Source organism: Triticum urartu, chromosome 3 (genome assembly GCF_003073215.2).
Source record: "Triticum urartu cultivar G1812 chromosome 3, Tu2.1, whole genome shotgun sequence".
NCBI lineage: Eukaryota > Viridiplantae > Streptophyta > Magnoliopsida > Poales > Poaceae > Triticum > Triticum urartu.
In genome coordinates, this window is record NC_053024.1 from 93,925,602 (window position 1) to 93,949,539 (window position 23,938).

A 23,938-nucleotide genomic window follows, 5' to 3' on the forward strand; every position below is an offset into this window, starting at 1 on the left:
TGCCACGCCGCGAATGCAGCAGAGATGTCCTCCCATGCCATGGCGGCCTGGGAAATTGCCTCACGGGCAGGCGAGGACTCTTACAGATGCATGCCTGCCCTCGTCCTTAGGCAGATGGATCAGATCTCCAGGTGAGCGAGGTTGCAGGATGACCTGCAAGCCTCGTTTGAATAGTCTACCGATGTCATCCGGCAACTAAATGAGAGCAATGCGAAGATCCGGGCCGAGCGCGACCTGCTGAGGGCGAAGATCGTCGGAAGTGTGGAGCAGCAGGAGCAGACCACTGCCTTGTTGAAGAGGATCGGCGTCATCGTCGAGAAACTTATGGACGAGAATGCCATGCTGCGCATCGAGCGCAGAAGTCTGGTGGAGGAATCCGTGGATGCTCTCAACCAGCATCTTGAGGACAAGAAAGAGCTCGTCGCCGCCCACCACGGAGACTAGTTCCTGCTGTGGCTTCCTTCTTCTTTTGCCCTTGTGTATATCGAGGTGCCGCATGTGGATTTTTTAAATTATGTTTATAAATATGTAAGACAATTATTATCCAATGTCATCGTCCTTATATTCATCATGCTTGTTATAAGTCGTAGTCGATGCTATATAGGTCCGTTGGATCTTACATCAAGATCCGTGCAAAACTTTCTTTTCAGATTTTCATTTTTCTCTCTTAAATCTCAGTCCAGTGAGACATATAGCCACCCCGTAGAACAGGTGCTCGGGCGCCATTAATGGAGATGTTGGGAGGGAGGTGCACGGTGGGTAGAGGTCAAAAGGGCTCTCCTCCCAATGAGCACGCGCAGGGGTCTGATCGCACGCCTCCTATACTCAAATAGCTACCCCGCACGGCACCTCCTAGCCAATAAAAAAGGGGACGTGTGGCTGCACGTAATTGGTAAGTCGAACGCCCATGGTTTCAATAATACTTGCGTTTCCGATTTGTAACGTGACAGCACTTGTTCCAAAATGACTTTGTTGATTGTTAATGTGTGCACCTTCGCAAATCGGACAGAAAAATTACCACAACATGTTGGTGCCATGTCATGAGACCATGCCAAGTTTTCTGATTTTCAGGCGTGTTTTGGAATTACAGGAATTAAAAAACCAAGTTTCTCAATCTTTCCGGCCAAGCCACGATGCCCAGATGTTTGAATTTCACTCCCATCTCTTGCATGGGACCTAGAAATTCACCCAAGGACACACATGTGATTTTTCAAACAACTTTGGTGCACTAGAGCATGTAGTTCAAATTTTAATTATGCACATTAAATGCCCAGAAACTCAATTACTGTATAAAAAAGGCCAAACAAACCCGGAATAATTCCAAAATTTAGCATGGTACTTCTATTTGGTCTAATCTAGCTGTGTAAAAAATTAAGGCGGGAGAAGGCAGTGTACGTATGTTGTTTCGCACACGGAGGTGACACGTTCCCTCTCGGAACCAGAAGCCTTCTTGAGGGAAGCTCTGGTTTGCAAGAAGCTTACACCAAAGCTTGTCCCAATTCGGCCAAAAAATTACCGCAGCATGTTGGTGCCATGTCATGACACCATGCCAAGTTTCATGATTTTCAGACGTGTTTTGGAATTACAGGAATTAAAAAAACAAGTTTCTCAATCTTTCCGGCTGAGCCACGATGCCCAGATGCTTGAATTTTAGTCCCATCTCTTGCATGGGACCTAGAAATTCACCCAAGGACACACATGTGATTTTTCAAACAACTTTGGTGCACTGGAGCATGTGCGTGTAGTTCAAATTTGAATTATGCACATTAAATGCCCAGAAACTCAATTAATGTATAAAAAGGCGAAACGATCCTAGAATAATTCCAAAATTTAGCACGGTACTTTTATTTGGTCTAATCTGGCTGTGTAAAAAAATTAAGGCGGGAGAAGGCAGTGTACGTATGTTGTTTCGCACACGGAGGTGACACGTTCCCTCTCGGAACCACGAGCTTTCTTGGGGGAAGCTCCAGTTTGCAAGAAGCTTACACCAAAGCTTGTCCCAATTCGGCCAAAAAAATTACCATAGCATGTTTGTGCCATGTCATGAGACCATGCCAAGTTTCATGATTTTCAGGCGTGTTTGGAATTACAGGAATTAAAAAAACTAAGTTTCTCAATCTTACCTGTCGAGCCACGACGCCCAGATGTTTGAATTTCAGTCCCATCTCTTGCATGGGACCTAGAAATTCATCCAAGGACACACATGTGCTTTTTCAAACAACTTTGGTGCACTGGAGCCTGTGCTTGTAGTTCGAATTTGAATTATGCACATTAAATGCCCAGAAACTCAATTAATATATAAAAAAAGGCCAAACGAACCCGGAATAATTCTAAAATTTAGCACGGTACTTCTATTTGGTCTAATATGGCTGTGTAAAAAAATTATGGCGGGAGAAGGCAGTGTACATATGTCATTTCGCACACGGAGGTGACACGTTCCCTCTCGGAACCATGAACCTTCTTGAGGGAAGCTCCGGTTTGCAAGAATCCTACACCAAAGCTTGTCCCAATTCGGTCAAAAAAAATACCGCAGCATGTTAGTACCATGTCATGAGACCATGCCAAGTTTCATGATTTTCAGGCATGTTTTGGAATTACAGGAATTAAAAAACCAAGTTTCTCAATCTTTCCGGCCGAGCCACGACACCCAGATGTTTGAATTTCACTCCCATCTCTTGCATGGGACCTAGAAATCCACCCAAGGACACACATGTGATTTTTCAAACAACTTTGGTGCACTGGAACACGTGCTTGTAGTTCAAATTTGAATTATACACATTAAATGCGCAGAAACTCAATTAATGTATAAAAAGGTCAAACGAACACGGAATAATTCCAAAATTTAGCACGGTGCTTCTATTTGGTCTAATCTGCCTGTGTAAAAAAATTAAGGCGGGAGAAGGCAGTGTACGTATGTCATTTCGCACACGGAGGTGACACGTTCCCTCTCAGAACCAGGAGCCTTCTTGAGGGAAGCTCCGGTTTGCAAGAAGCTTACACCAAAGCTTGTCCCAATTCGGCCAAAAAATTTACTGCAGCATATTGGTGCCATGTCATGACACCATGCCAAGTTTCATGATTTTCAGCCGTGTATTGGATTTACAGGAATTAAAAAACCAAGTTTCTCAATCATTCCGGCCGAGCCACGACACCCAGATGTTTTAATTTATTCCTATTTCTTGCATGGGACCTATAAATTCACCCAAAGATACACATGTGATTTTTCAGCAAACTTTGGTGCATTGGAGCATGTGCTTGTAGTTCAAATTTGAATTATGCACATTAAATGCCCCAAAACTCAATTACTGCATAAAAATGCCAAACAAACCCGGAATAATTCCAAATTTAAACACGACACTCATGTACTAGTTGCATGTTCACTGTACGTAAATGTCCTAGCAATTCAAACACCATCCTTTCCCTCCGTAACACCATTTTGTCTTTCAAAACATAATGAAAAAATCAAGTATACCACAAATAGTTTACTAGAAAGAATCGTGTTGTCTGGCTTACGCAGGAAGCTTCATTATCTACAGTCCACCGCCCCCACTTGAACCACACTTGCGCGCCAGTTTCTCGTGGCACCGAGCAAAAAAAATTTGCCACCGCAGAAACATCTATCTCCCCGCCCCCTCCCTCCTACCAAAAGCCACATTTCCGCTGTTCCTCCTTGCTTTCCAAGTTCAAACCTTCACTGCTGCTTACTGGCAGCTCAGCCTCCGGCGACCCTTCTTCTAGCAGCGCCGCCTCCTTGCCGGCTACCCTTCTTCTTGCAGCGTCGCCTCCTCGCCGGCGCCCCTTCTTCTTGCAGCACCGCCTCCTCGCCGGTGACCCTTCTTCTTGATCCACGGCCTCCTCACCGCCGACCCTTCTTCTTGCTACATGGCCTCGTCGATATGGTCAGGTAATCCACACCCCACCCACACCATCCTCCTCCTTTCCCGTCCCACATGCCCCGACTGATGGAGCGACACCTTCCACCAAAATCACTACTCCTCCTCCAATTAAGCGCCGCCCACGGCCATTTTACATGCAGTATAACGTGGAGCTGAGTAGCATGCGGCCGCACGCACGAACGAGGTCGCTACGGCTGACATGCGTGTCGACCGCCAGATCTTGGAGGAGCACCTCGTCTTCGAGGCCACCATCGACACCGACGCGTGGTTGTCTACTTTAAAATACAGTTCGTGATGTTTTCTCGAGGCCACCGCCAGTGCCTTCTAGTGCTTTGTCCTCTGTAATGTTAATATGCAATCTGATGTTTAGTTAACAGTTTGGTCCTCTGAAATGTAATGTTCAGTTAACACTTTGGTCCAACAATTGCTACATTTCGTAGTACTGTTCTCAAGCATTCTTTGTTTTGTTAATTGTCTTATCTTCTAGTACATGTTTCTATTCTGCAATGTCATGCTTAGTTAACTATTTTGGTTCATTTGGTCTGTTGTCCATTTAACTGTTTGGTTTAGTTTTGCAATTTGATTTTCATTTGTTGTGGGTACAATTTTGTATTGTTATGCATGTGACACCAATCGAATTTGGTTGTACTCAATACATATTCTACTGATAGTATGGCAACTCTCAGTTAACCTGATCAAGATCTTCCTTATGTGTGTTGCAGGGAAACAATGGGAGACACTTCGGTTTACCATCGAGGTTTGTTCAAGCAGGGTCCTTTGGCTAATAGCACATTATTGTGCAGTTGCAGGAATCATTCTAATATTTAGGTTTCTTACAATTTGGTCTTGCAGATGTAGGTCCTGCTGTCAGAGGCTTAGACCCACTGTTCGACCCATTTTGCATATGGGGAAATGAGATGTCCATGAATATCAGTCAAGTCAAGAAACTCAGAAAGATTGTTAGGATGAAGAAACTTGCGACGAATAACAGCAAGATTTTTGTTTGCACAATGAAGAAGACATCAGTCAACTATAGGATGGTACCAACTCTTTTACCTTGTTTTTACCCCTTGCGCCATTTCAAAATTTACAACAGTGATTTATGCATAGCTTTGTTTTCAGTACTTTTCAAAGCAGTTCACCGATGATTACCTCTCAAACCACCTGTCAAGAGGCGAGGAAGATATTCATTCAACTCCCACGGTACAACATTGAAGTCTTGCTGAAGAGGATGAAGGTTGGGCGGGCAATTATCCATAGCCACTGGCCTTAAGTTGCAAGGACATTCAACATCACTGAAGGCTCAATATTTGCCTTCCGCTTCTGCAGTTTCCCAGATGAGATTCATCCGTCTATTTACCGTGTATGATGCTAATTTCCAAAGGTTTTTGATGCTGCATGTGAAACTTGGTGCTGTTGTGTTATGGCGTAACTGAATGCCGAAGCTATCTGATGTAATTCTATTATGAAATCTTGGTTGCTTTTATACGGATATGAAATAGCTGGTGTGTTTTATAAGAAATATTAGTTTTATTAGTACATGGATTATCAATAATAGGCTAATTACCCTGCTTATTGGGGTTTTCTATTGCAAACAGTTACTCAGACAACACCGTGGGCGATGAACTCAAACAACCCACACGGTTTCTAGAAAGTAGGCGTGTTCGATCAACTAACAATCACACACGGCTTTTGGTAGCGAACTATTTGCGTTAGGCCACCTTGCACAAACATTTCCACACAAAGAACTATGTGGGATGTACGTACCTACGGAAATGATTTTCTGGGATTCACCGTGTGGGATGTACATACCTACGGAAATGATTTCTGGGATTCACCGTGTGGGATGTACATACCTACGGAAATGATTTCTAGGATTCACCGTGTGGGGTGTACATACCTACGGAAATGATTTCTGGGATTCACCATGTGGGATGTACATACCTACGGAAATGATTTCTGGGATTCACCGTGTGGGATGTACATACCTACGGAAATGATTGGGTTTCGATGCCTCGCCCGATCGCACACGGCCCCGGCCTGGGTCCCAGGAGGGCCTATCATCGACAATTTCTGGGTCGTGTGGGTAGGACACCCTATCGCACACAATCACTTGGTGACGGTTCCAAATGCCGTCGCGGAAAGGGGTTTTAAACCGTTTGTTTAGGACGATCGCTGTACCAGTGTGTTGAGTTAAGTTTTGGAATTTTTTTCAACGTTCGTTTGGACATTTTTATACATTAACTGGGTTTTCTAGACATTTTATGTGCATAATTCAAACTTGAAATACATGCACATGCTCCAGTGCATATAAATTGGTTGAAAAATCAAATATGTGTCCTTGGGTCCATGCTTAGGTCCCATCCAAGAAATGGGAATGAATTTCAAACACCAGGGCACTGTTGATTGCCGGCAAAACATTGAGATGCCTGGTTTTTAAATTCTAGTAAATACAAAACTCGTCTGAAATTCATGAAACTTGGCATGGTATCATGGAGAGGCATCAACATGCCATGGTAAAACACATGTGTCCTTTCCCTCTGTGCCTCTCATGAAGACCTTGCACATCTCTTTTTTGCTTGCAACTTCAGTCAAAGGGTTTGGAACTACCTTGGGAATTCTTGGATTGTTCAGCCAAACCAGACTACATATGAGATGGCTCTTTCTGCTAAGAAGGATTTTGGTTATCCTTTTTTCACAGAGGTGGTCTTTACTGCTACATGGAATATCTGGACACAAAGGAATGGGAAGATCTTTAGAAATGAGAGACCTTCCTTCTCTTCTTGGAGGAGGAATTTCATACATGATATTTCCCTTTTAGCTCATAGAATTAAATGTAAATATAAAGATAGCTTAGCCTCCTGGATAGCCACACTCTCTTAGGCCCTTGTAAGTATTTCCTTTTCTTTCTTCTACTTGTAAATTGTACTTTTGTAACTCTCTAGTTCTATGCAATAAAGAACTGTGAGGCTATTGCCTTGCAGTATATAGTCAAAAAACATGACGTGGTAAAAAAATTATCCCATTTGGGGCAGGTTTGGGTATAAGCTTCTCACAAACCAGAGCTTCTCACAACAAGCCTAGTGGTTTTGGTAGGGAACGTGCCACCTTTGGGGACAAAACGATATTCGTTGCCTCTTATTGCTTTCAAAAAATTTCTAGTGTCAACATAGAACAACAGGAGTGCAGTGTTAAGATGTGGAATTTTTCGGGGCTCGTTTGGACATTTTTATACATTAACTAGGTTTTCTAGGCATTTTATGTGCATAATTCAAATTTGAAATACATGCACATGCTCCAGTGCATATAAATTGGTTGAAAAATCAAATATGTGTCCTTGGGTTCATGCTTAATTAGGTCCCACGCAAGAAATGGGAATGAGTTTCAAACACCAGGGCACTGTTGATTGCCGGCAAAACGTTGAGATACCTGGTTTTTAAATTCTAGTAAATCCAAAACTCGTCCGGTGTGCAGGTTCACCGGGAAGTGTGCGAGCTGTTCAATGCAGGATTTGTGCATCCCTTCAACGTAAACGGTTCAGTTAAGCAGTAAAGCGGCAGAAAGTAACCAAAAAATATACATGCTGCCAGACGCCCCGTGTGCCGTGCGAGTAGGCGTGAGTTGACGGGACGCATGCGAGCAGTCCGCCGCCCAGGCATATCGGGAGGCGTGCGTGCAGGTGTGCGTATTAACGGGGAGGCATGCGAGTAGCTGTGTGAAATGATGGTAGGAATGGCAGTAGTCCCCCACACAGGCTCACCGGGAGGCGAGACAGCTTTGGACCGCAGCCTGCCTTGCTCCCACTGGTCCGTATTAATTGTGCTCCCAAGACGCCGACCATAATAGGCGGCCGCACCCCCGGTCCATGGTGGTCACCAACGCCTGGACTCTGGAGTGTATGACGATGCAGCCGAAGCGTACCATCGGAGGGAGTGGCGACGCCGGGGCTAGTGAAGCACCCGCACAACGCGTGAAGCTGGCCACAGAGGTTTCCGTCGCCGCCAACAAGGTCTCGCGCGGGTAGCAGCACGACCTTGACTTCATGGGCACCGTCACGCCCCCAGTCGGAGCCGGAGGTCAACAGCAACTCCGGCAACGAATGCTACTCCGATGGAAAACCGGTTAGTCATCTATATACCCGTTTGTGCGGAAAACATATCATGTGTTTTCTCTGGTTAATCCCCCCCCCCCACACCCCGCCCCTCTATAATTTTTCTGGAATACAAATCCTATGGTTATGTTCTCTCAGTCCCTGAAATCAGAGTAATTAAGATCTGTTAGATGCACGTAGTGTATTGATTGTTTGAATGTTATCCGTATAGAGTTAGTGATTAATTATTTGTTCTGTACAAATGATTTTTGCTAATAATCCGACTAGGGTTAGATTGTGTGCTAATAATTCGTGGCAAGATCTTGAGAATTTATTCTGAATGTCCTACATATATGTTTGTGCCTTTTTTTTCTTCCTGGTCTTGAGAATTGATTTTGAATGTCCTACATGTTATGCCATTTTATTCTTTCAGATTGGTATGTACACAGATGAGGCTCCGGCCAGCGCCGCTGCTGGATGTAGATCTTGGACCCGGTTGTGCGGCCAGAAGCGCCCCCAGGACCTAAGGAACTAGTAGAATCTCCGGCGGACCGCATCAGCGATCTCCCGAACGACATCCATGGGGAGATCATCTCCCTTCTCCCCACCAAGGGATGGCTGCCGCACACAAGTTCTCGCATCTCGGTGGCGCACTCTGTGGCGCGCCGCGCCTCTTAATCTCGACTGTCATCAATTATCTCTCGATGATGATTCTGAACTCCCCGAAGCCATCATCTCCTCCCACCAGGGATCTGTTCAACTCATCTGCATCCCGGCATGCTATCTATTCGACATACCCTGCATAGTGGCCACCTGGCTGACATCCCGTCAATTCGATAAACTCTAGCAGCTTGAGCTCTACCATGACTATGTATGTAACATACCACGAACCGATGTATCTGTGCCCTCACCACCGATGTCCATCTCGTGGTTGTCCTCCTCTCTCTCCACACCGCCACCTTCGCCCGGTGCCATCTAGCAAACAATCTGGCACAAATGCTTCGACTCCCACTGCTAAAAAAAACTTGCGCTTGTGGTGGTTGATCTGTCGGAGGCCGCATTGCACAACATCATCCACTCTAGCTGCCCTGCCCTGGAATGCTTGTTGCTTGTTTTTGCAATGGAAATTCGTATTCGTTGTCTAAAAATAAAGTCTCCCCACCTTGTAAGCATGGGAATTTGTTTTTTTGGACATGATCTCATCATCGAAGATACCCCTTCACTTCAAAGGTTGCTCCTTGATTTTGGTATAGTACCTTCACAAATAACTGTAGTCTCTGCGCCTAAACTGGAGACCTTGGGTGCAATTCATGATCCTTTTAGATGGTTCAAGATGGTGTTTGGCTCCACACCTATTGAGGTACGATATATTATTCACTTAAACTTTTGTAATCTGCCTTTTCATTTGTGCGCATAAGTTAAGTATCATCTTGGAGTACACTTTTGGTACTAATATTATGTTCTATGCTCAATGAAGAGCTTGTCCATCCTATCAGTGGTGGTGGATTCTGTCATGACCTTACATATTAGTATGTGGTGTTTTGATCTGAACACGATTATTGGATTGCCGCAATGCTTTCCATGTCTGGAGAATTTGTATATAAAGGTGATGATTTCATGCACATTGAAAGCCCATATATAATGTACTATAATTAATCTTTCAGCTATCACTCTTTCAACATTATCTTTTTTAGACATTAACTATTTTCAATCTTCATCTCCATTTAGGCACTAAAACATGGATAAAAAGGTATAACGAATCGATGGTTCAAGAAGCACCGGGACTTTCTCAGATCTCATGACATTCGTTTGAAGACAGTAACACTGAAAGGATATGCATCCAAAAATGCCAACACTAGCATGTACAGACATGGCCTCGGAACACGAGAGACCGAAAGGTCAAACATGAGTCGTATAGTAGATACGATCAACATGGAGATGTTCACCATTGATGACTAGTCCGTCTCACGTAATGATCGGACACGGCCTAGTCGATTTGGATCATGTATCACTTAGATGACTAGAGGAATGTCTATCTGAGTGGGAGTTCATTAAATAATTTGATTAGATGAACTTAATTATCATGAAATTAGTCTAAAATGTCTTTACAATATGTCTTGTAGATCAAATGGCCCACGCTAATGTTGCCCTCAACTTCAACGTGTTCCTAGAGAAAACCAAGCTGAAAGACGATGGCAGCAACTATACGGATTGGGTCTGTAACTTGAGGATCATCCTCATAGCTGCCAAGAAAGCATATGTCCTTGAAGCACCGCTAGGTGACGCACCCATTTTCCCTGCAACTCAAGACGTTATGAACGCCTGGTAGTCACGTAGTGATGATTACTCCCTGGTTCAGTGTGGCATGCTTTGCAGCTTAGAACCGGGGCTCCAAAAGCGTTCTGAGCAGCACGAAGCATATGAGATGTTCCAAGAGCTGAAAATGGTTTTCCAAGCTCATGCCTGGGTCGAGAGATATGAAGTCTCCGACAAGTTCTACAGTTGTAAGATGGAGGAAAATAGTTGTCAGCGAGCATATAATCAAAATGTCTGGATTACACAACTGCTTGTCTCAGCTGGGAGTTAATCTTCCAGATGAATCGGTCATTGATAGGATCCTCCAGTCTCTTCCACCTAGCTACAAGAGATTTGTGATGAACTATAATATGCAAGGGATGTAGAAGTCCATTCCTGAGTTATATTCAATGCTGAAATCAGCGGAGGCGGAAATCAAAAAGGAACATCAAGTGTTGATGGTGAATAGAACCACTAGTTTCAAGAAAGGCAAGGGTAAAAAGAACTTCAAGAAGGACGGCAAGGGACTTGCCACACCTGGTAAATCAATTGTCGGGAAGAAGCCAAAGAATGGACCTAAGCCCGAGACTCAGTGCTTTTATTGTAAGGGAAATGGTCACTGGAAGCGGAACTGCCCCAAGTACTTAGCGGATAAGAAGGCCGGCAACGCCAAAGGTATATGTGATATACATGTTATTGATGTGTACCTTACCAGTGCTCGTAGTAGCTCCTGGGTATTTGATACCGGTGCGGTTGCTCATATTTGTAACTCAAAACAGGAGCTGTGGAATAAGCGGAGACCGGCGAAGCACGAGGTGACAATGCGCGTCGGCAATGGTTCCAAGGTTGATGTGATCGCCATCGGCACGCTACCTCTACATCTACCTACGGGATTAGTTTTAAACCTCAATAATTGTTATTTAGCACCAGATTTGAGCATGAACATTGTATCTGTATCTCGTTTATTGCGAGATGGCTACTCATTTAAATCTGAGAATAATGGTTGTTCCATTTATATGAGAGATGTGTTTTATGGTCATGCCCCGCTGGTCAATGGTTTATTTTTGTTTAATCTTGAACATGATGTTACACATATTCATAGTGTGAATGCCAAAAGATGTAAGGTTGATAATGATAGTCCCACATACTTGTGGCACTGCCACCTTGGTCACAATGGTGTCAAATGCATGAAGAAGCTCCATGCAGATGGACTTTTGGAGTCTCTTGATTATGAATCATTTGACACATGCGAACCATGCCTCATGGGCAAAATGACCAAGACACTGTTCTCCGGAACAATGGAGCGAGCAACCAACTTATTGGAAATCATACATACTGATGTGTGCGGTCCAATGAGCGTTGAGGCTCGCGGTGGCTATTGTTATGTTCTCACCCTCACTGATGACTGCTACCTCTTGAGCATTGTGTTGGTTTTACCTTGAAGAGGAAAGGGTGATGCAGTAAAGCTGCGTAAGTATTTCCCTTAGTTTTTGAGAACCAAGGTATCAACCCAGTAGGAGACCACGCGCGAGTCACCTTGTACCTACACAAACAAATAAGAACCTCGCAACCAACGCGATAAAGGGGTTGTCAATCCCTTCACAGCCACTTGCAAGAGTGAGATCTGGTAGAGATGATAATAATAAGATAAATATTTTTGGTATTTTTATGATATAGATTGAAACTAAAGATTTCAGAATAAAATAGATTGGAAACTTGTATGATGGAAAATAGACCCGGGGGCCATAGGTTTCACTAGTGGCTTCTCCCAAGATAGCATAAGTATTACGGTGGGTGAACAAATTACTGTCGAGCAATTGATAGAAAAGCGAATAATTATGAGAATATCTAGGTATGATCATGTATATAGGTATCATGTCCGTGACAAGTAGACCGACTCCTGCCTGCATCTACTACTATTACTCCACACATCGACCGCTATCCAACATGCATCTAGAGTATTAAGTTCACAAGAACAGAGTAACGCCTTAAGCAAGATGACATGATGTAGAGGGATAAACTCATGCAATATGATATAAACCCCATCTTTTTATCCTCGATGGCAACAATACAATACGTGTCGTTTCCCTTTCTGTCATTGGGATCGAGCACCGCAAGATTGAACCCAAAGCTAAGCACTTCTCCTATTTGCAAGAAAGATCAATCTAGTAGGCCAAACCAAACTGATAATTCGAAGAGACTTGCAAAGATATAAAATCATGCATATAAGAATTCAGAGAAGAATCAAATATTATTCATAGATAATCTTAATCATAAACCCACAATTCATCGGATCTCGGCAAAGACACCGCAAAAAGAATTACATCGAATAGATCTCCAAGAACATCGAGGAGAACTTTGTATTGAGATCCAAAGAGATAGAAGAAGCCATCTAGCTAATAACTATGGACCCGGAGGTATGTGGTAAACTACTCACACATCATCAGAGAGGCTATGGTGTTGATGTAGAAGCCCTCCGTGATCGAACCCCCCTCCGGCAGATCGCCGGAAAAGGTCCCAAGATGGGATCTCACGGGTGCAGAAGGTTGCGGCGGTGGAAAAGTGGTTTCGTGTCTCCCCTGGATGTTTTCAGGGTATAAGAGTATATATAGGTGAAAGAAGTAGGTCGGTGGAGCTGCGAGGGGCCCACGAGGATGGGGGCACGCCGCCCTACCTCGTGGCCACCTCGTTGCTTTCTTGACGTCCACTCCAAGTCTCCTAGATTGCGTTTGTTCCAAAAAAGATCCTCATGAAGGTTTCATTCCGTTTGGATTCCGTTTGATATTCCTTTTCTGTGAAACACTGAAATAGGCAAATAAAACAGCAATTTGCACTGGGCCTTCGGTTAATAGGTTAGTCCCAAAAATAATATAAAAGTACATAATAAAGCCCATTAAACATCCAAAACAGATAATATAATAGCATGGAAAAATCAAAAATTATAGATACGTTGGAGACGTATCAAGCATCCCCAATCTTCATTCTTGCTCGTCCTCAAGTAGGTAAATGATAAAAACATAATTTTTGATATGGAATGCTACCTAACATAATTTTCAATGTATTTCTCTTTATTGCGGCATGAATGTTTAGATCCGAAAGATTCTAGACAGAAGTTTAATATTGACATAAAATTAATAATACTTCAAGCAATGATAATCAAGCAATCATGTCTGATCAAAATAACATAGCCAAAGAAAGCTTATCCCTAAAAAATCATATAGTTTGTCCATGCTTCAATTTCATCACACAAAATGCTCCCATCGTGCACAGCCCCGATGACAAGCCAAGCAATTGTTTCATACTTTAGCCTTTTCAAACTCTTTCAACTTTCACGCAATATATGAGCGCGAGCCATGGACATAGCACTATGGGTGGAATAGAATATGATGATGGAGGTTGTGTGAGAAGACAAAAAGGAAGAAACTCTCACATTGATGCCGCTAATCGACGGGCTATGGAGATGCCCATCAATTGATGTCAATGCAAGGAGTAGGGATTGCCATGCAACGGATGCACTAGAGCTATAAATATATGAAAGCTCAACAAAAGAAACTAAGTGGGTGTGCATCCAACTTGCTTGCTCACGAAGACCTAGGGCATTTTGAGGAAGCCCATTATTGGAATATACAAGCCAAGTTCTATAATGAAAAATTCCCACTAGTATATGAAAGTGACAACATAAGAGACTCTCTATCATGAAGATCATGGTGCTACTTTGAAGCACAAGTGTGGAAAAAGGATAGTAACATTGCCCCTTCTCTCTTTTTCTCTCATTTTGTTTCTTTGGCCTCTCTTTTTTATGGCCTTTCTCTTTTTTCCGAAGAACTTTCCTCACATGGGACAATGCTCTAATAATGAAAACCATCACACTTTTATTTACTTACAACTCAAGAATTACAACTTGATACTTAGAACAAAATATGACTCTATGTGAATGCCTCCGACGGTGTACCAGGATATGCAATGAATCAAGAGTGACATGTATGAAAGAATTATGAAGGTGGCTTTGCCACAAATATGATGTCAACTACATGATCATGCAAGGCAATATGACAATGATGGAGCGTGTCATAATAAACGGAACGGTGGAAAGTTACATGGCAATATATCTCGGAATGGCTATGGAAATGTCATAATAGGTAGGTATGGTGGCTGTTTGGAGGAAGATATAAGGAGGCTTATGTGTGATAGAGTGTATCATATCACGGGGTTTGGATACACCGGCCAAGTTTGCACCAACTCTCGAGGTGAGAAAGGGCAATGCACGGTACCGAAGAGGCTAGCAATGATGGAAGGGTGAGAGTGCGTATAATCCATGGACTCGACATTAGTCAAAAAGAACTCACATACTTATTGCAAAAATCTACAAGTAATCAAAACCAAGCACTACGCGCATGCTCCTAGGGGGATAGATTGGTAGGAAAGACCATCGCTCGTCCCCGACCGCCACTCATAAGGAAAGCAATCAAAGAACACCCCATGCTTCAAATTTGTCACACAACTTTTACCATACGTGCATGCTACGGGACTTGCCAACTTAAACACAAGTATTTCTCAATTCCACAATTACTCAACTAGCACAACTCTAATATTACCATCTTTATATCTCAAAACAACTATCAAGTATCAAGCTTCTCATAACATTTAATGCACTCCATATGAAAGTTTTTATTATACCCATCTTGGATGTCTATCATATTAGGACTAATTTCATAACCAAAGCAAATTACCATGCTGTTCTAAAAGAACCTCAAAATAATATAAGTGAAGCATGAGAGATCAATAATTTCTATAAAATAAAACCACCACCGTGCACTAAAAAGATATAAGTGAAGCACTAGAGCAAAATTATTTGCTCAAAAGATATAAGTGAAGCACATAGAGTATTCTAATAAATTCCGATTCATGTGTGTCTCTCCCAAAAGGTGTGTACAGCAAGGATGATTGTGGTAAACTAAAAATCAAAGACTCAAATCATACAAGACGCTCCAAGCAAAACACATATCATGTGGTGAATAAAAATATAGCCTCAAGTAAAGTTACCGATAGGTGAAGACGAAAGAGGGGATGCCTTCCGGGGCATCCCCAAGCTTAGGCTTTTGGTTGTCCTTGAATTTTACCTTGGGGTGCCTTGGGCATCCCCAATCTTAGGATCTTGCCACTCCTTGTTCCGAAATCCATCAAATCTTTACCCAAAAACTTGAAAACTTCACAACACAAACTAAACAGAAAATCTCATGAGCTCCGTTAGTATAAGAAAACAAACCACCCCTTTAAGGTACTGTAATAAACTCATTCTTTATTTATTTTGGTGTTAAACCTACTGTATTCCAACTTCTCTATGGTCATACCCCCCGATACTAGCCATCGATTCATCAAAATAAGCAAACAACACACGAAAAATAGAATCTGTCAAAAACAGGACAGTCTATAGTAATTTGTAGGTTTACAATACTTATGTAACTCCAAAAGTCCTGATAAATTAGGAAATCCTACATAATTTGTATATTGATCTACTTCAGTTGTAATCAGTATTTTATCGCTCTCTGTTTAAAAATGAAAATTATTATCGTGAGCGCATACTTTCTGTTTTTTCAGCAAGATCAAATAACAATCATCCAAGAAGATCCTAAAGCCTTTACTTGGCACAAACACTAATTAAAACATAAAAGACACAATCATAACAGATGATAGATGATTTATTTATTACTAAACAGGAACAAAAAGCAAGGAACAAAAATAAGATTGGGTTGCCTCCCAACAAGCGGTGTCGTTTAATGCCCCTAGCTAGGCATAAAAACAAGAATAGATCTAGGTATTGTCATCTTTGGTATGCAATCCATATGTGGCTCTCATAATAGATTCATAAGGTAATTTAATTGTATTTCTAGGAAAGTGTTCCATGCCTTTCCTTAACAAAAATTGGAATCTAATAATCTAATATTTTCTTCTTTCATGTCAATAATTGCACCAATCGTTCTAAGGAAAGGACTACCAAGAATAATAGGACATGTAGGATAGCAATCTATATCAAGAATAATGAAATCTACGGGCGCATAATTCCTATTTGCAACAATAAGAACATCATTAATCCTTCCCATAGGTTTCTTAATGGTGGAATCCGCGAGATGCAAATTTAAAGAAGAAGAATCAAATTCACGGAAACCTAGCAAATCACACAAAGTTTTTGGGATCGTGGAAACACTAGCACCCAAATCACACAAAGCATAGCAATCATGATCTTTAATTTTAATTTTTATTGTAGGTTCCCACTCATCATAAAGTTTTCTAGGGATAGAAACTTCCAACTCAAGTTTTTATTCATAAGATTGCATCAAATCATCAACGATATGTTTAGTAAAAGCTTTATTTTGACTATAAGCATGAGGAGAATTTAGCACGGATTGCAACAAGGAAATACAATCTATCAAAGAGCAATTATCATAATTAAATTCCTTGAAATCCAAGATAGTGGGTTCATTGCTATCTAAAGTTTTGACCTCTTCAATCCCACTTTTACCAATTTTTGCATCAAGATCTAAAAACTTTGGATTTTTTGGACGCCTTCTAACTAAAGTTGACTCATCTACAGTCCCATCATTATCAAGATTCATATTGCAAAACAAGGATTTAATAGGGGACACATCAATTACTTTTAGAGTTTCATCTTTATTGTCATGAAAACTAGAAGAACATGCTTTCACAAAGCAATCTTTCTTAGCACGCATCCTAGCGGTTCTTTCTTTGCACTCATCAATGGAAATTCTCATGGCTTTGAGAGACTCATTGATATCATGATTAGGTGAAATAGATCTAAGTTTCAAAGAATCAACATCAAGAGAAATTCTATCCATGTTCCTAGCCAACTCCTCAAACTTAAGCAATTTTTCTTCAAACAAAGCATTGAAATTCTTTTGCGAATTCATAAATTATTTAACACTAGTCTCAAAATCAGAGGGCATCTTATTAAAATTTCCATAAGAGTTGTTGTAGGAATTACCATAATTATTAGAGGAATTACTAGGAAACAGCCTAGAATTAAAATTTCCTCTATACGCGTTGTTACCAAAATTGTTCCTACCAACAAAATTCACATCCATAGATTCATTATTATTCTCAATAAAAGTGGACAAAGGCATATCATTAGGATCAGAAGAAGCACTCTTATTAGCAAAAAAATCATAAGTTCATCCATCTTTCCACTCAAAACATTAATCTCTTCAATCGCATGAACTTTTTTATTAGTAGATCTTTCGATGTGGCATTGAGAATAATTAACCATAATATTATCTAGGAGTTTAGTGGCTTCTCCTAAAGTGATTTCCATAAAAGTGCCTCCCACGGCCGAATCTAAAAGATTTCTAGAAGCAAAATTCAATCCAACATAAAAATTTTGTATAATCATCCATAAATTCAAACCATGTGTAGGGCAATTACGTATCATTAATTTCATCCTCTCCCAAGCTTGTGCAACATGCTCATGATCAAGTTGCTTAAAGTTCATAATATCGTTTCTAAGAGAGATGATCTTAGCGGGAGGAAAATACTTAGAGATAAAAGCATCTTTGCACTTATTCCATGAATCAATACTATTTTTAGGCAAAGAAGAGAACCAAGTTTTAGCACGATCTCTAAGTGAAAACGGAAATAGCTTCAATTTAACAATATCATTATCCACATATTTCTTATTTTGCATATCACATAAATCAACAAAGTTGTTTAGATGGGTAACGGCATCTTCACTAGGAAGGCCAGCAAATTGATCTTTCATGACAAGATTTAGCAAAGCAGTATTAATTTCACAAGATTCGGCATCAGTAAGAGGAGCAATCGGAGTGCTAATAAAATCATTATTGTTGGTATTGGAAAAGTCACATAATTTAGTATTATCTTGAGCCATCGTGACAAACAATCAATCCAACAAACAGTCACACAAGAGGCAAGCAAAAGAAGGCGAACGGAAAAAGGGCGAACAGAAAAGAGGCGAATAAAATGGCAAGGGTGAAGTGGGGGAGAGGAAAACGAGAGGCAAATGGCAAATAATGTAATGCGAGGGATAAGAGTTTGTGATGGGTACTTGGTATGTCTTGACTTGGCGTAGATCTCCCCGGCAACGGCGCCAGAAATCCTTCTTGCTACCTCTTGAGCATGCGTTGGTTTTCCCTTGAAGAGGAAAGGATGATGTAGCAAAGTAGCGTAAGTATTTCCCTCAGTTTTTGAGAACCAAGGTATCAATCCAGTAGGAGACTACACGCAAGTCGCCTAGTACCTGCACAAACAAACAAGAACCTCACAACCAACGCGATAAAGGGGTTGTCAATCCCTTCATGGTCACTTACGAAAGTGAGATCTGGTAGAGATAATAAGATAAATATTTTTGGTATTTTTGTTGTATTTGAAAAGTAAAGTTGCAAAATAAATAGTAAACTGGAATTATAGATCGAAAACTTATATGATGTAAAGTAGACTCGGGGCCATATGTTTCACTAGTGGCTTCTCTCAAGATAGCATATATTATGGTGGGTGAACAAATTACTATCGAGCAATTGATAGAAAAGCGCATAGTTATGATGATACATAGGCATGATCATGAACATAGGCATCACGTCCGTGTCAAGTAGACCAAAACGATTCTGCATCTACTACTATTACTCCACACATCGACCGCTATCCAGCATGCATCTAGAGTATTAAGTTCATAAGAACAGAGTAACGCATTAGGCAAGATGACATGATGTAGAGGGATAAACTCAAGCAATATGATATAAACCCCATCTTTTTATCCTCGATGGCAACAATACAATACGTGTTGGTTCCCTTTCTGTCACTAGGATCGAGCACCGCAAGATTGAACCCAAAGCTAAGCACTTCTCCCATTGCAAGAAAGATCAATCTAGTAGGCCAAACCAAACTGATAATTCGAAGAGACTTGCAAAGATATAAAATCATGCATATAAGAATTCAGAGAAGAATCAAATATTATTCATAGATAATCTTAATCATAAACCCACAATTCATCGGATCTCGGCAAAGACACCGCAAAAAGAATTACATCGAATAGATCTCCAAGAACATCGAGGAGAACTTTGTATTGAGATCCAAAGAGATAGAAGAAGCCATCTAGCTAATAACTATGGACCCGGAGGTATGTGGTAAACTACTCACACATCATCAGAGAGGCTATGGTGTTGATGTAGAAGCCCTCCGTGATCGAACCCCCCTCCGGCAGATCGCCGGAAAAGGTCCCAAGATGGGATCTCACGGGTACAGAAGGTTGCGGCGGTGGAAAAGTGGTTTCGTGTCTCCCCTGGATGTTTTCAGGGTATAAGAGTATATATAGGCGAAAGAAGTAGGTCGGTGGAGCTACGAGGGGCCACACGAGGGTGGGGGCACGCCGCCCTACCTGTGGCCGCCTCGCTGCTTCCTTGACGTCCACTCCAAGTCTCCTGGATTGCGTTTGTTCCAAAAAATATCCTCGCGAAGGTTTCATTCCGTTTGGATTCCATTTGATATTCCTTTTCTGTGAACCACTGAAATAGGCAAAAAAACAGCAATTTTGCACCGGGACTTCGGTTAATAGGTTAGTCCCAAAAATAATATAAAAGTGCATAATAAAGCCCATTAAACATCCAAAACAGATAATATAATAGCAAGGAACAATAAAAAATTATAGATACGTTGGAGACGTTTCATTGCGACAATGAAGGAGGAGGGAGGAGGGAGACCGGCGGCGGGATCTGAGATGGCCCTCCCCGTTGCCTTGTGGGCGCGATGAGGGAGGGATCCAGAAATTTCAGGTTAGCGAACTATTTCTGGAATGATGGAGCACCCTGTTTGCTCGCATTGGCTTGGCTCCTACTACTACACACTGTTTGGTTGCACATAGGCAGCGCGGCCTGCTTAGCTTATACCCTACATGGTGATCTTACCAGCTAAACCTTATACACGTCACACCGATCACACCAATAAAACAACATTTCAATCACGACGAACTGGACGATAATGCTGAAGTTCTTTAGCTGAACTGTCGATCTGACTTGGGTGATGTCTACTACAGAACCTTCTTCTTGTAGACGTTGTTGGGCCTCCAAGTGCAGACGTTTGTAGGACAGTAGCAAATTTCCCTCAAGTGGATGACCTAAGGTTTATCAATCCATGGGAGGCGTAGGATGAAGATGGTCTCTCTCAAAAAACCCTGCAACCAAATAACAAAGAGTCTCTTGTGTCCCCGACACACCCAATACAATGGTAAATTGTATAGGTGCACTAGTTCGGCTAAGAGATGGTGATACAAGTGCAATATGGATAGTAGATAAAGGTTTTTGTAATCTGAAAATATAAAAACAGCAAGGTAACTAATGATAAAAGTGGGCGTAAATGGTATTGCAATGCTAGGAAACAAGGCCTGGGGTTCATACTTCACTAGTGCAAGTTCTCTCAACAATAATAACATACTTGGATCATATAACTATCCCTCAACATGCAACAAAGAGTCACTCCAAAGTCACTAATAGCGGAGAACAAACGAAGAGATTATGGTACGGTACTAAACCACCTCAAAGTTATTCTTTCTGATCGATCTATTCAAGAGTCCGTAGTAAAATAACACGAAGCTATTCTTTCTGTTCAATCTATCATAGAGTTCGTACTAGAATAACACCTTAAGACACAAATCAACCAAAACCCTAGTGTCACCTAGATACTCCAATGTCACCTCAAGTATCCGTGGGTATAATTATACGATATGCATCACACAATCTCAGATTCATCTATTCAACCAACATAGAGAACTTCAAAGAGTGCCCCAAAGCTTCTACCGGAGAGTCAAGACGAAAACGTGTGCCAACCCCTATGCATAAGTTCACGGAACTCGCAATTTGATCACCAAAACATACATCAAGTGGATCACATGATATCCCATTGTCACCATAGATAAGCACATGCAAGACATACATCAAGTGTTCTCAAATCCTTAAAGACTCAATCCAATAAGATAACTTCAAAGGGAAAACTCAATCCATTACAAGAGAGTAGAGGGGGAGAAACATCATAAGATCCAACTATAATAGCAAAGCTCGTGATACATCAAGATTGTACCACCTCAAGAACACGAGAGAGAGAGAGAGAGAGAGATCAAACACATAGCTACTGGTACATACCCTCAGCCCCGAGGGTGTACTACTCCCTCCTCGTCATGGAGAGCGCCGGGATGATGAAGATGGCCACCGTAGAGGGATTCCCCCCTCCGGCGGGGTGCCGGAACGGTTCTAGATTGGTTTTTGGTGGCTACGGAGGCTTCTGGCGGCGGAACTCCCGATCAATTCTGCTCCTTGATGTTTTTAGGGTATATGGATATATATAGGCGAAAGAAATCGGTTAGGGGAGCCACGAGGGTGGGTGCGCGCCAGGGGGGCAAGCGCGCCTCCCTGCCTCGTGGCCACCTCGAAGCTTCCTTGACTTCAACTCCAAGTCTCCTGGATCACGTTCGTTCCAAAAATCACGCTCCCAAAGGTTTCATTCCGTTTGGGCTCCGTTTGATATTCCTTTTCTGCGAAACACTGAAACAAGGGAAAAACAGAAACTGGCACTGGGCTCCGGGTTAATAGGTTAGTCCCAAAAATAATATAAAAGTGTTTAATAAAGCCCATAAACATCCAAAACAGGTAATATAATAGCATGGAGCAATCAAAAATTATAGATACGTTGGAGACGTATCAGCATCCCCAAGCTTAATTCCTGCGCGTCCTCAAGTAGGTAAATGATAAAAACAGAATTTTTGATGTGGAATGCTACCTAACATATTTATCAATGTAATCTTCTTTATTGTGGCAAGAATATTCAGATCCATAAGATTCAAGATAAAAGTTTAATATTGACATAAAAATAATAATACTTCAAGTATACTAACTAAGCAATTATGTCTTCTCAAAATAACATGGCCAAAGAAAGTTATCCCTACAAAATCATATAGTCTGGCTATGCTCTATCTTCACCACACAAAATATTTAAATCATGCACAACCCCAATGACAAGCCAAGCAATTGCTTCATACTTTTGATGTTCTCAAACTTTTTCAATCTTCACGCAATATATGAGCGTGAGCCATGGATATAGCACTATGGTGGAATAGAATGGTGGTTGTGGAGAAGACAAAAAGGAGAAGATAGTCTCACATCAACTAGGCGTATCAACGGGCTATGGAGATGCCCATCAATACATATCAATGTGAGTGAGTAGGGATTGCCATGCAACGGATGCACTAGAGCTATACGTATATGAAAGCTCAACAAAAGAAACTAAGTGGGTGTGCATCCAACTCGCTTGCTCATGAAGACCTAGGGCATTTTGAGGAAGCCCATCATTGGAATATACAAGCCAAGTTCTATAATGAAAAATTCCCACTAGTATATGAAAGTGATATCATAGGAGACTCTCTATCATGAAGATCATGGTGCTACTTTGAAGCACAAGTATGGAAAAAGGATAGTAGCATTGTCCCTTCTCTCTTTTTCTCTCATTTTTTGGGGCCTTCTCCTTTTTTATGGCCTTTCTCTTTTCTTTTTTTTCGTCCGGAGTCTCATCCCGACTTGTGGGGGAATCATAGTCTCCATCACCTTTCCTCACTTGGGACAATGCTCTAATAATGATGATCATCACACTTTATTTACTTACAACTCAATACTTAGAACAAAATATGACTCTATGTGAATGCTTCCGACGGTGTACCGGGATGTGCAATGATGCATGAGTGACATGTATGAAATTATGAACGGTGGCTTTGCCACAAATACGATGTCAACTACATGATCATGCAAGCAATATGACAATGATGAAGCGTGTCATAACAAACGGAACGGTGGAAAGTTGCATGGCAATATATCTCGGAATGGCTATGGAAATGCCATAATAGGTAGGTATGGTGGCTGTTTTGAGGAAGGTAAATGGTGGGTTTACGGTACCGGCGAAAGTTGCGCGGTACTAGAGAGTCTAGCAATGGTGGAAGGGTGAGAGTGCGTATAATCCATGGACTCAACATTAGTCATAAGGAACTCACATACTTATTGCAAAAATCTATTAGTTATCAAAACAAAGTACTACGCACATGCTCCTAGGGGGATAGATTGGTAGTAAAAGACCATCGCTCGTCCCCGACCGCCACTCATAAGGAAGACAATCAATAAATAAATCATGCTCCGACTTCATCACATAACGGTTCACCATATGTGCATGCTATGGGAATCACAAACTTTAACACAAGTATCTCTCAAATTCACAACTACTCAACTAGCATGACTCTAATATCACCATCTTCATATCTCAAAACAATCATCAAGTATCAAACTTCTCATAGTATTCAATGCACTTTCTATGAAAGTTTTTATTATATCCCTCTTGGATGCCTATCATATTAGGATTAAATTCATAACCAGAGCAAACTACCATGTTGTTCTAAAAGACTCTCAAAGTAATATAAGTGAAGCATGAGATTTCAACAATTTCTTAAAAATAAAACCACCGCTGTGCTCTAAAAGGATACAAGTGAAGCACTAGAGCAAATGACAAACTACTCCGAAAGATATAAGTGAAGATCAATGGGTAGTCGAATAATTATGCAACCATGTGAAGACTCTCTAACATTTAGTAATTTCAGATCTTG